Below are 10,204 nucleotides of genomic sequence, written 5' to 3' on the forward strand. Positions count from 1 at the left end.
TACCTCTCAAGTTTCCGTCTGCCATCGGCGTTGAAAGTTGTAACACCTCTTACAGTTTGCAACATGAAAAGGTCGTCTCACGGCAAGGTGTTGTTTGTATAAGCTGGGTCCTGTCATCTATAAGATCGCTAATCATGACATGATGTAAATCCATTAAAGGACATTATTCTTAAGCCAACTACATAAATTCCACCCACGGCAAAACATTGCCAAACCTACACGGTAGTAGGGACCTAGAAGAACAAACACACATGAAAGATATTAGGTTGTTCAAAGCTATTCATATACTGTGTACGCGCAAAAATGTTAGGTTATTGATAAAGTAGGGTAAACGTCACATAATACCAATGTGATATTTCAGTCGACACGCGATCATTTACTTCGTTTGGTTGTTAGGTTGTTGAACACATTTGTCATGTCAACGTTAGATTTGTAAAGAAAACAAGTTTATACTGTATAGTAATTTAAGTCACACTTACATCAACACACCAAGATCTTGATGTAACACCAAGTTTAAACTCAATTCTTTTTTAATAATACGAGGTGTTAGCCCGTCCTACGTACGGGGAGGTTCAGTAGTCAGTTAAAACCGTGTACAATTCAGATCAGCTAGTTTACACAAATAAAGGCAAAGTTTCTTGTAGTTTTAATGTGAAAAATCATCTTGTAAACAAATGTTGTGTGACCAAATATGTTTTTATTCCATCATAGGCCTATACGATATGAATTTACGGTAATTGTACAATAAAACAGCAATTCTGCAATTTTTACGATGTGAAAAGCGTTGAAGTGAGATTTGCAGCCGATTCCCACAGACGCACACTGATTTTAAGTAGCATACGATAGAGAGAGTGATAGTCAATTGAGAAGTGTATAGACCTAGTCGACGATACCACCTTCCGTAGCATACCTGCCTCTTCCATAATTATTATCACCAAAGTACAACTACTATTCACAATTTCCAGTAGGTCTGAATAGAAACGACCTAAAATAAAACGATAATATCCAATAAAATTCACAGTACACATAATTTAACTTGGTGTCCTAACATCAAAACTAATCGTCACACCTATCCTTTTTATCAATTTCACTGCATTGATTGCTAAATAAATAAGTGTAAACAAAGAAAAGTAAAAACAATAACAGTTTGTTTTGAAACAGCTGTTTGGTTCAAATAACATTCATTTGAAGAAAAAAAACTGGTCACATGTAGCAGGAATATAAAAAGTAAACACGCTAGTAAAGCTAATGACGTAATTGTCAATGTTTATTAACCATACCGTTATCAGTTCTATCCTTGATAATTACCCTCCCTCATTGAATAAAACGTACATCGTAATTTCCCATATTAGTTAATTTAAACTACAATATATTCATAGTTGAAATAAAAGTGATATAGGCGCCCCCTAAACGTAACCACAACTGGACACGACTTCATAAAAGGATGGTTTGTCTAATTGCAGTATCCTAGGTCAATGTTGACGTTGTGTTAAATCTATGGCATCCATCTTTTTTATTTTTTCCCCGGCTGAGGTTGTGGTGGTAATTTAAAATCGTGATTCCTGATTATTCTTGATCTTCTTTTTATAACATCAATATTTCCGGGCCTAATCCAAACAAAGTTAAATCAGACAAACATAATTGTAAACAAAAAGCTACCGTGAAGAATTAAACATGTAAACATTGGTATTTTCATAATCTTTCCTTGAAAAGTGGGGCAGTAAAATAATTTGCATTTATCCTTTCTTATTAAGACTCGTGTACAGAGCCTCGATTTGTACTGTGTTTAATTAATTTTAGTTAAAACTGTGGTTTAAACTGTGGTCCAAATATCTCTACTACTGTAATCTTACTTATTTCCTATAATCAATGACAAAATAAAAGTAAATAAAATAACCTCATAGTTCAATAGTTTATATTTAACCAGCTGTTAGTTAAAACAAATTATATTGCTCTAAAACAAATCGAAGATTACAAAGATTGCTTTAAAAAATAATTGGAACATCCTAGTATTTTACTATGTATATTTAATTAATCTGTCATCCTCTTACAGAAGAATTGAACGTTTAGCATTACACATAGTATAAATAAGTCAACCCTATGTATGTCTTTACATTTTTATTCAAATGCTCAATTTATGACACAAAAGCTGAATGTTTACAGCTGTTATGTTAAGCAAATTATTTTATACCAAAAGCTAGTTTAGTAGAATCTTAGCGTCGGCTGCTAGACTTTTTAAAAATTAAAACTTAATTTCGAAAAAACTGGGACCCTAAACTAAAATTATGGCTTCGACATTCCCTAGTTCTCAAAATTATCTTTCTTTCAACACAAAAATCATGAAAATCCGTCGAGTGGTTCATTCCGAATCGTGAAATAAAAAAACCCACTTTCGTTTTAATATTATAGATAACTGGCTTGAAAATCACATAACAAGAAACGGCAATCGGCAATCCCTTCAAAAAATTAAGTATATTTGTTAAAAGTAGGTCTGAAGTTAAAATTCAGTATTTAATAGGCACAGTAACAATGTCATACTTAACTCGAGAAAATAAATCACGAATTTGACACTAATGTAGACCTATAAATACTGAAGATACTGTTGTCGCTTAAATCCATATACTGTACTGTACTGAATGATACGTGGATTTGACAACAGTTTACCTTTTGTAGTTAAAGATTATTCAGTTAAATACCGGTTGATTTTGCACGACGCTAATGAATGTTTAAAATAAAGCTTGCTTCACCATTCAAACAACCAACTAACCAACAATAAAATCACTTTGGACAATATTCTACAACCGAATTACCGTAGAACTGTTTGTATGGTTGCGTTTAGATGAACTGTGACTGTGATGTGGCTTTCTCAAAATGTAATAATAACCTATTATTTGTATAAAATTAATTAATTATGACGAGTTCGTGCTATCTAAGGGACTATTGGGGACATTCCCATCACGATTATAGTGCCTGTGACACAGTTGAGCCCTCAAGTCAAAGTATGTAGTGTTTGTCTTCAAGATCATGGAAATCATAGTTTATGTTATACTTCATTGTAATTTAAACTAACCTAAATGTCAAACGATGTTACAAAGATATATGAATGTCCTAGGTATACCGGAGCTGGATGTCCCTGGTCTAGAGCTCTAGTTCTGCCTGTGATAGAGATATCCCGCGGGGGTGGAGTCCGGGCTATAGGCACCAATGTCACTGTCCGGGGAGCTAGCAACTTTAAGGTCACCAGGCTCAAGTAAGCATGTTCAAAGATCAGCTGTTTATACAGGGTGTGTCCTGTACGTAACTAGCCAAACTATGGGAAATGTTTCTATGGATGAAAAATAAAGAGAAAATCAAGAAAGAGACTTTTTCCAAAATCACGTTGTTAACCATATATCTGCCAGATTGTATGTTTTACATATAAACATTTTTATCTTTGGATTGTTCCGACCGATCTTTTTGAAACTCTGTATGTAAGTTAAGATAGAAGAGAACCATGTTAGGAAACAAATTGACAAATGGTGTTTTTTGGCCTTTGGGGACATAAAACAAAATTAAATCGGCCTTGAGTGTAAGTCTTACCATGTCATCTACGATAATAGTGTATTCTCTATAGGGGAATTTGCTAAAAACTAATCTACATATTGTTTTTAATTCTGTAGTTGTATTTATTATTTCATTGATACACCTGGGGCCCATTTCATAATAAAGTACAACTATTATTAGGAAATCAGCTGATCGCCCAATGCAAATCTAATGGAAATTACAAGTTACAAGTTGTAACTTGTAACTTGTAGTTTATTATGAAATGGGCCCCTGATACGGCTTAGAAAATAAAAAAAAACCAATATTTCACAAATTTTTAATTTTATGAGGCCTTTGCCAGCTATGTGTTTCAGACACATCACAAACTTATTGAAAACATAAACATAATCTTCAGTTTTGTGATGTGTCTGATTATGCCTAGCTAAAAAGGCTTCATAAATTAAAAATTCGTGAAATATTGTTGATGTTTTTTATTTATTTTAAAATTGTATTCATTCCAATATTTCCAGTTCTTCTTAAAGAATGGCTTAGAGAGTTGGAAAATCTTTACATGGTAAATGCAAATCGCAATGTATGCCAGGGAAATTTTTCGTGCCTGAACAGTGCTTTTATTCAGGATCTTACAACTCCTAAGGGCTCTCCCACCTCGGGCTCTTTTAACTGCTACTCAGTAAAACAAATTACCTAGAATACTTTAAATTGTAATGTGTAAAGCTACTTCTTTTGACTAGAAAACCTTTATATAACTGCTACCAGCTAATAAACTAAGCCTAAGACGGAACTTAGAAACTCAAAATTATCGCATAGATGTAAGACTTTATTATATTTGATGCTGCCCTTTGATGAGTCCATACAGTACTTCTAGCCACTATACAGTTATGCTCTCCCACAATGAAGCATCTGAGTGCTCAGAAATTGAAGTTTACTTCCCCTACTGTAGACCCAACACAATTTTAATATGGTGATGTTTTCAGAGCCGACTTAAACAACACAAAATTCTACATTGGGATCAAGATTCCCTACATGACATTTAGTGCACAATATGATGTGAACGCACGTATCTTGGTTTTACCTCTGAAGGGGAAAGGTCCAATCAAAGCCAACGCTAGTAAGTATACCGAACTTCATCAATAATACTATCAGCTACAAAATATGAACAGTTAAGTAAAATGTATCATGCATTACAACTAGGTTTTGTATAATGGATTGTGATTGTGATCACAAACACATCAGTCCATGTACCTTCACAAACATATCAGTCCATGTACCTTCACAAACATATCAGTCCATGGACCTTCACAAACATATCAGTCCATGTACCTTCACAAACATACAAGTCCATGTACCTTCACAAACATATCAGTCCATGTACCTTCACAAACATATCAGTCCATGTACCTTCACAAACATATCAGTCCATACCTTCACAAACATATCAGTCCATGTACCTTCACAAACATATCAGTCCATGTACCTTCACAAACATATCAGTCCATGTACCTTCACAAACATACAAGTCCATGTACCTTCACAAACATATCAGTCCATGTACCTTCACAAAAATATCAGTCCATGTACCTTCACAAACATATAAGTCCATGTACCTTCACAAACATATCAGTCCATGTACCTTCACAAACATATAAGTCCATGTACCTTCACAAACATATCAGTCCATGTACCTTCACAAACATATAAGTCCATGTACCTTCACAAACACATCAGTCCATGTACCTTCACAAACATATCAGTCCATGTACCTTCACAAACATATCAGTCCATGTACCTTCACAAACATACAAGTCCATGTACCTTCACAAAAATATCAGTCCATGTACCTTCACAAACATATAAGTCCATGTATCTTCACAAACATATCAGTCCATGTACCTTCACAAACATATCAGTCCATGTACCTTCACAAACATATCAGTCCATGTACCTTCACAAACATACAAGTCCATGTACCTTCACAAACATACAAGTCCATGTACCTTCACAAACATATCCAGTCCATGTACCTTCACAAACATACAAGTCCATGTACCTTCACAAACATATCAGTCCATACCTTCACAAACAAATCAGTCCATGTACCTTCACAAACATATCAGTCCATGTACCTTCACAAACATATCAGTTCATGTACCTTCACAAACGTATTGAATTGGTACTTACCTCTTTTACCTATTGAATTGGTTGTTAAACCTACTAAACAAAACTAGAGCACTGTAACATTTAATTAAAGACACACAGTGTATTTTGCCCTTTATCTCCTTGTTACTCGTTCAACAGTTGGAAATCCTTTTTATGAAAGTAACTAAACAACATTGTAAAAAACTATAACATTGATAAAAACTTATCTTAAAATGTATATATATGAGCACCCACCAGAGTATCTTTTGGGACCCCTCCTTATCACTCTCTAGGGGTCGTAGAAAAGGCCCTTCTCCACAACCAAATATATATTGCAAAACATTTTTAAAAATTGACTTGTAAAATTTGTTGAATGTACATAAGCTGGGATTATATTTTGATATGCTATCACTGCAACATTTTTGTGTTATTATCAGGGGTTCAGGGGTTTATACAAATATTTCAATTTTAAACATGTCGGAATAAAAACAATGTATTAGTCTTCTATTCATGCTTTACAGTGGACAAATACAAAATCCCTCATCATCCCACACAGTTTAGGTGTTGTATTTGGAATTGTTTGGTCACTAATGTAATTTAACAATATTGAATGAGATAAAGTCAAATTGTTCAGTGTTCCTGAATCAGTGATATCTTGCATTTTCAGCGGATGTGGTTGGCAATGCTGTGTTGAAAGGCAAGAAAGTAAAACGAGACGGGGACACTTACATCGACTTTACCGACCTCAAGCTGGATTTGGACATTAGCAATTACAATGTACATTTGGAGAATCTCTTCAACGGAAATAAAGACCTCGGTAAGCCACAAAGACTCGGCATAAAGAGGTTTTTTAAAATAAATTTTTAGCACAATCATTAGTAGTGTAGAGTTTTTAGCAGTCTCGTTACTATAATATTTAATTTTGAGGTAAGTTTGGGAGGAGTTGGTGTTTGGTGAGTCACTAATTGTACAAGTTTTGTTGGCTTTAGCCAATTTCCCATATAGCGAATAAGCTATTACCGCAGTACTCGTGGTAAGAACTGGACCCGGGACCTATTTACTTTTTCGTTTTGAGGTCCCTAGAGGCCAAAAACACCATCCGTTCAAATTCATATATATATGTGTCCATTAGCACGATAACTCGAGCAAAATGATCCGATTTTGATGAAATTTGGTATAAACCTGTAAACCTACATTTATTCGAACGAGTTCACGAACCAGCAAGATCGGACTATGGGAACAGGAGCTTATGGGGGGGTTTGTATGGGGTAAACATTTTTTTTCTCATTTTTTACCCAAAAAACATCAAGTTTAGCAGTTTCTTTCCGATCTATTTTGTATATCTTAAAAAAACAAATAATTTAGTATAATGAAGCGTTATTATGCGCCTAATAGTTACGGAGAAAATTCCAAAAAACTGTAAATTTAAAATTCTCATACTATTCATGTGGAGAATAAGTAGGTTAGTAGGTAAACTGTTGTATTTTGTTTGTTTTTGATCAAATTTGGGAAATACATTTATTTCTTACTCAACTATTAACATTTTACAATAAAAGAAACACCTTTACCCTCCCTGTTGCAGCAAACCTAAGTACTGGTTAAAGTAATTATATTTAAATAAGGAATGAATGTGATATTTTTAAGGAGACATTTTAGTGTAAATCCAATCAGGCAAATGGAAATTTGCTTAGTCTGCAGGTTTGCTGCGTTTGAGTCAATGGTTAGAGTTACAGTACCTGTATTGGATTGTGATTTTGTTTCTGTAAGGCCAGATCATTGTAGCTTGATCAATTTAAAAGTTAAACGATCAAGTTTAAAAAATAACTGTGTCCGTGGTCAACACAGAAAGCTTACTGAATTTTCTCAGGATAAAAGCCACATCAATAGGTATGTTATAGACAGTAGGACCTTACGTTTGTTTGTAAAATATATACATACAGAGGCTCTCACTCATCTCCCATTTGTGGCCAAATACTCATTATGCCTCCCCATTTTATTATAAAATACGAAGTTGAAAAATTAACATCATATAAAAATAGTATGAGTGTTGGTTTACGACAATTATTATTATATTATTAACACTACTATTTTACAAAAGATAAAATTATGTAGATTGTATATCTATATTATAAAGAGTGATATACCTACTTGAATCAAGCTACAATTTAAAGTAGCCTATTAAAATGTCAACTCCATAAACAGTTTAATCTCTAATTTACTAACTGTATGTTACAAATTCAACTGAAGGTAAAAAGCTGTTATACTAAAAAAAAATCAATTAAAACAAGTGATTCAGCGGTACCTGGAATAAATTAAAGGCTAGGGGGGCAAATCCCTAGAAGAAAAGAAATGGTCCTACAATTTGTCTCTGAGTTTATCTCTGAGCTTTAAAATCTATATATTAATTTGAAACTGTTTTTCTTTGTCACAGCTATTTTGAGAGAACGGCTGGGCATAGAAACTCGGTAGAGGTGTCTAAAGAAAGGTCTTGGTCTGTAGATGAGCCATCAAAAGAGAAACATGGTGAATTCCCTTGGGGCTCTGCCCCCGTGGCCTTTAAATTCCCATCCCATGTTATTCTTATGGAGGAAAACGGGGTTTTTGTCACAGCTAATTTGAGAGAACGGCTGGGCGTAGAAACTTGGTAGGGGTCTCTAAAGAAAGGTCTTGGTCTGTAGATGAGCCATCAAAAAAGGAAAGAGGTAAATTCCCTTGGGGCTCTGCTCCAGAAGCCTTTAAAATTGCCTCTTCAGATTTGTTTACATTACGACCATATGCATAATTCTACACTACTTTTTAATGCAACAGCTGTTAATATTTAAATAGTGATTTATTGAATTTTTCAAAATGAAGTACAGTATTTGCAATGGATTTTTCTGATTTTCAAATTGATTTTCTTCTGCATCGTGTCATGTTTTGCAATATAATGTTCTATTACCAAATCAATGGAAAATCCTAATATCACAGTAACTTTTAAAATTATTTCTTATGGAGTTAACTTATATCTATTGTATGGGTTGGTTTCTGTAGGTGATATTCTTTGGCAAATTGCATCTGTAGACGAAACTTGGGTTGGTGTAATTATTACAATGGAAAAGAGCGAGAAATCTTGGACAATTATATTTATATAGGCTAAAAATAAAACTGAATTAACACTGTGCTACATTTCTTGAGCAATCATTTAAATAACCGATTTGCAAACAATGGAAACATAGAAAAAGTCATAGAACACAACCAAGTAAAAGAAATAGAAATAATGTTTTTTTTTCTCACTAAAAACACTAAAAAAACAAGATCAACTTTTTGAAAAAAGATAAGATATTTACAAAAGATTTTGATTATATCTAACTGTTGTGTAGATCGTGAGTATTTCCATAATCTTTGAGTCGCCTGTAAATGCTTCGCAATTGCTCGAATTCGAGCAACAGGTACACTAGTAACACCTTAATTGTAAAAATTGGTTAAGTAGAACAAATGAAAAGAGGTGTTACAGAGAAACCCCTATAGTTGTAAAAACGAGGGGATCCGTGCGCAAATGGCCCATTTTAATAAAAATCACAAATTGTCTATGAGGCAAAACGAATAATGAAATGCCCTTCCACCTTCCGAATATCATGTTTTTTAAGACAGTTATTAGATTAATAATTTTATTAATTACTTATTAAGTCAAACGGGGTGAAGCCCGTGGGTAACAATTAGTTTACAGTAAATTAAATTTGTTACCACTATGAGCAGAATAATTAATGTTGTCTACTTACCAATCCTAAAATCATGTAACATACTATTTTGTATCTATATTTAATTTCAGGAAGGGCAGTTAACACAGCTCTGAATGAAAACAAACGGGAGTTCATGAATGCGCTGAGGCCGATAGTGGAGCGAGTTGTATCCAACGTTCTGCTAGACATCGCCAAGAAAGTTACAAGGAACTTCACGTACGATGAACTCTTCCCATTGCAGTAGAGATTGTTTTGGTGTTTTTGTACATATTTAGGTATAGAATTTGTATTAAATATTTATATTAGTAAGTTTACTTGACTGGTTTTCTTGCTCAGATAAATTGAACTTTTAGAGTGCCAATGAGCATTCACAATATCCTAAACTTACATTATTATTAACCGTCTTTTATTTTGAAATAAATAGAAAACTGAACGGCATCACAATTACTTTGTGTTTGGTCTCAATGTTCTTGTTATTTGATAGAGGTAACAAAAACAACGACATTTATTACAATGTATGGTGAAGTGCAACAGTTTTACCAACTATGCATTGAGCTCAGTAAGTAGAAAACCCAGAGTGGCCAAGAAAAGGCTAATTAAGAGGTGGGGACACCTCCAGACCATCCTAATCCCTCAGCGCCTTTGACTTTTCCTCAAGACTTTTTGTTCAGCTTTGTTGTATAATCTTTTGCGGTAAAATGCTCTACGATTTTGAACAGTCGTAATTATCCCATTGTTTAGTAAAACACCCCAAGTGTATTAAATAACCAATGTTAAACAGTATTCATGGGAATATCCTTTAACGA

General features: G+C 33.9%; 1 pseudogene; it reads left to right on the forward strand.

Moving 5' to 3' along the window:
- The first annotated feature begins 3,084 nt into the window (after positions 1 to 3,084).
- On the forward strand, positions 3,085 to 9,712 carry LOC128991753 (protein takeout-like; annotated as a pseudogene).
- The last annotated feature ends 492 nt before the right edge of the window (positions 9,713 to 10,204 follow it).

The sequence above is a fragment of the Macrosteles quadrilineatus genome, unplaced genomic scaffold, assembly GCF_028750875.1.
Source record: "Macrosteles quadrilineatus isolate MER2022 unplaced genomic scaffold, UCM_ALF_1.0 Scaffold_4__1_contigs__length_99947679, whole genome shotgun sequence".
NCBI lineage: Eukaryota > Metazoa > Arthropoda > Insecta > Hemiptera > Cicadellidae > Macrosteles > Macrosteles quadrilineatus.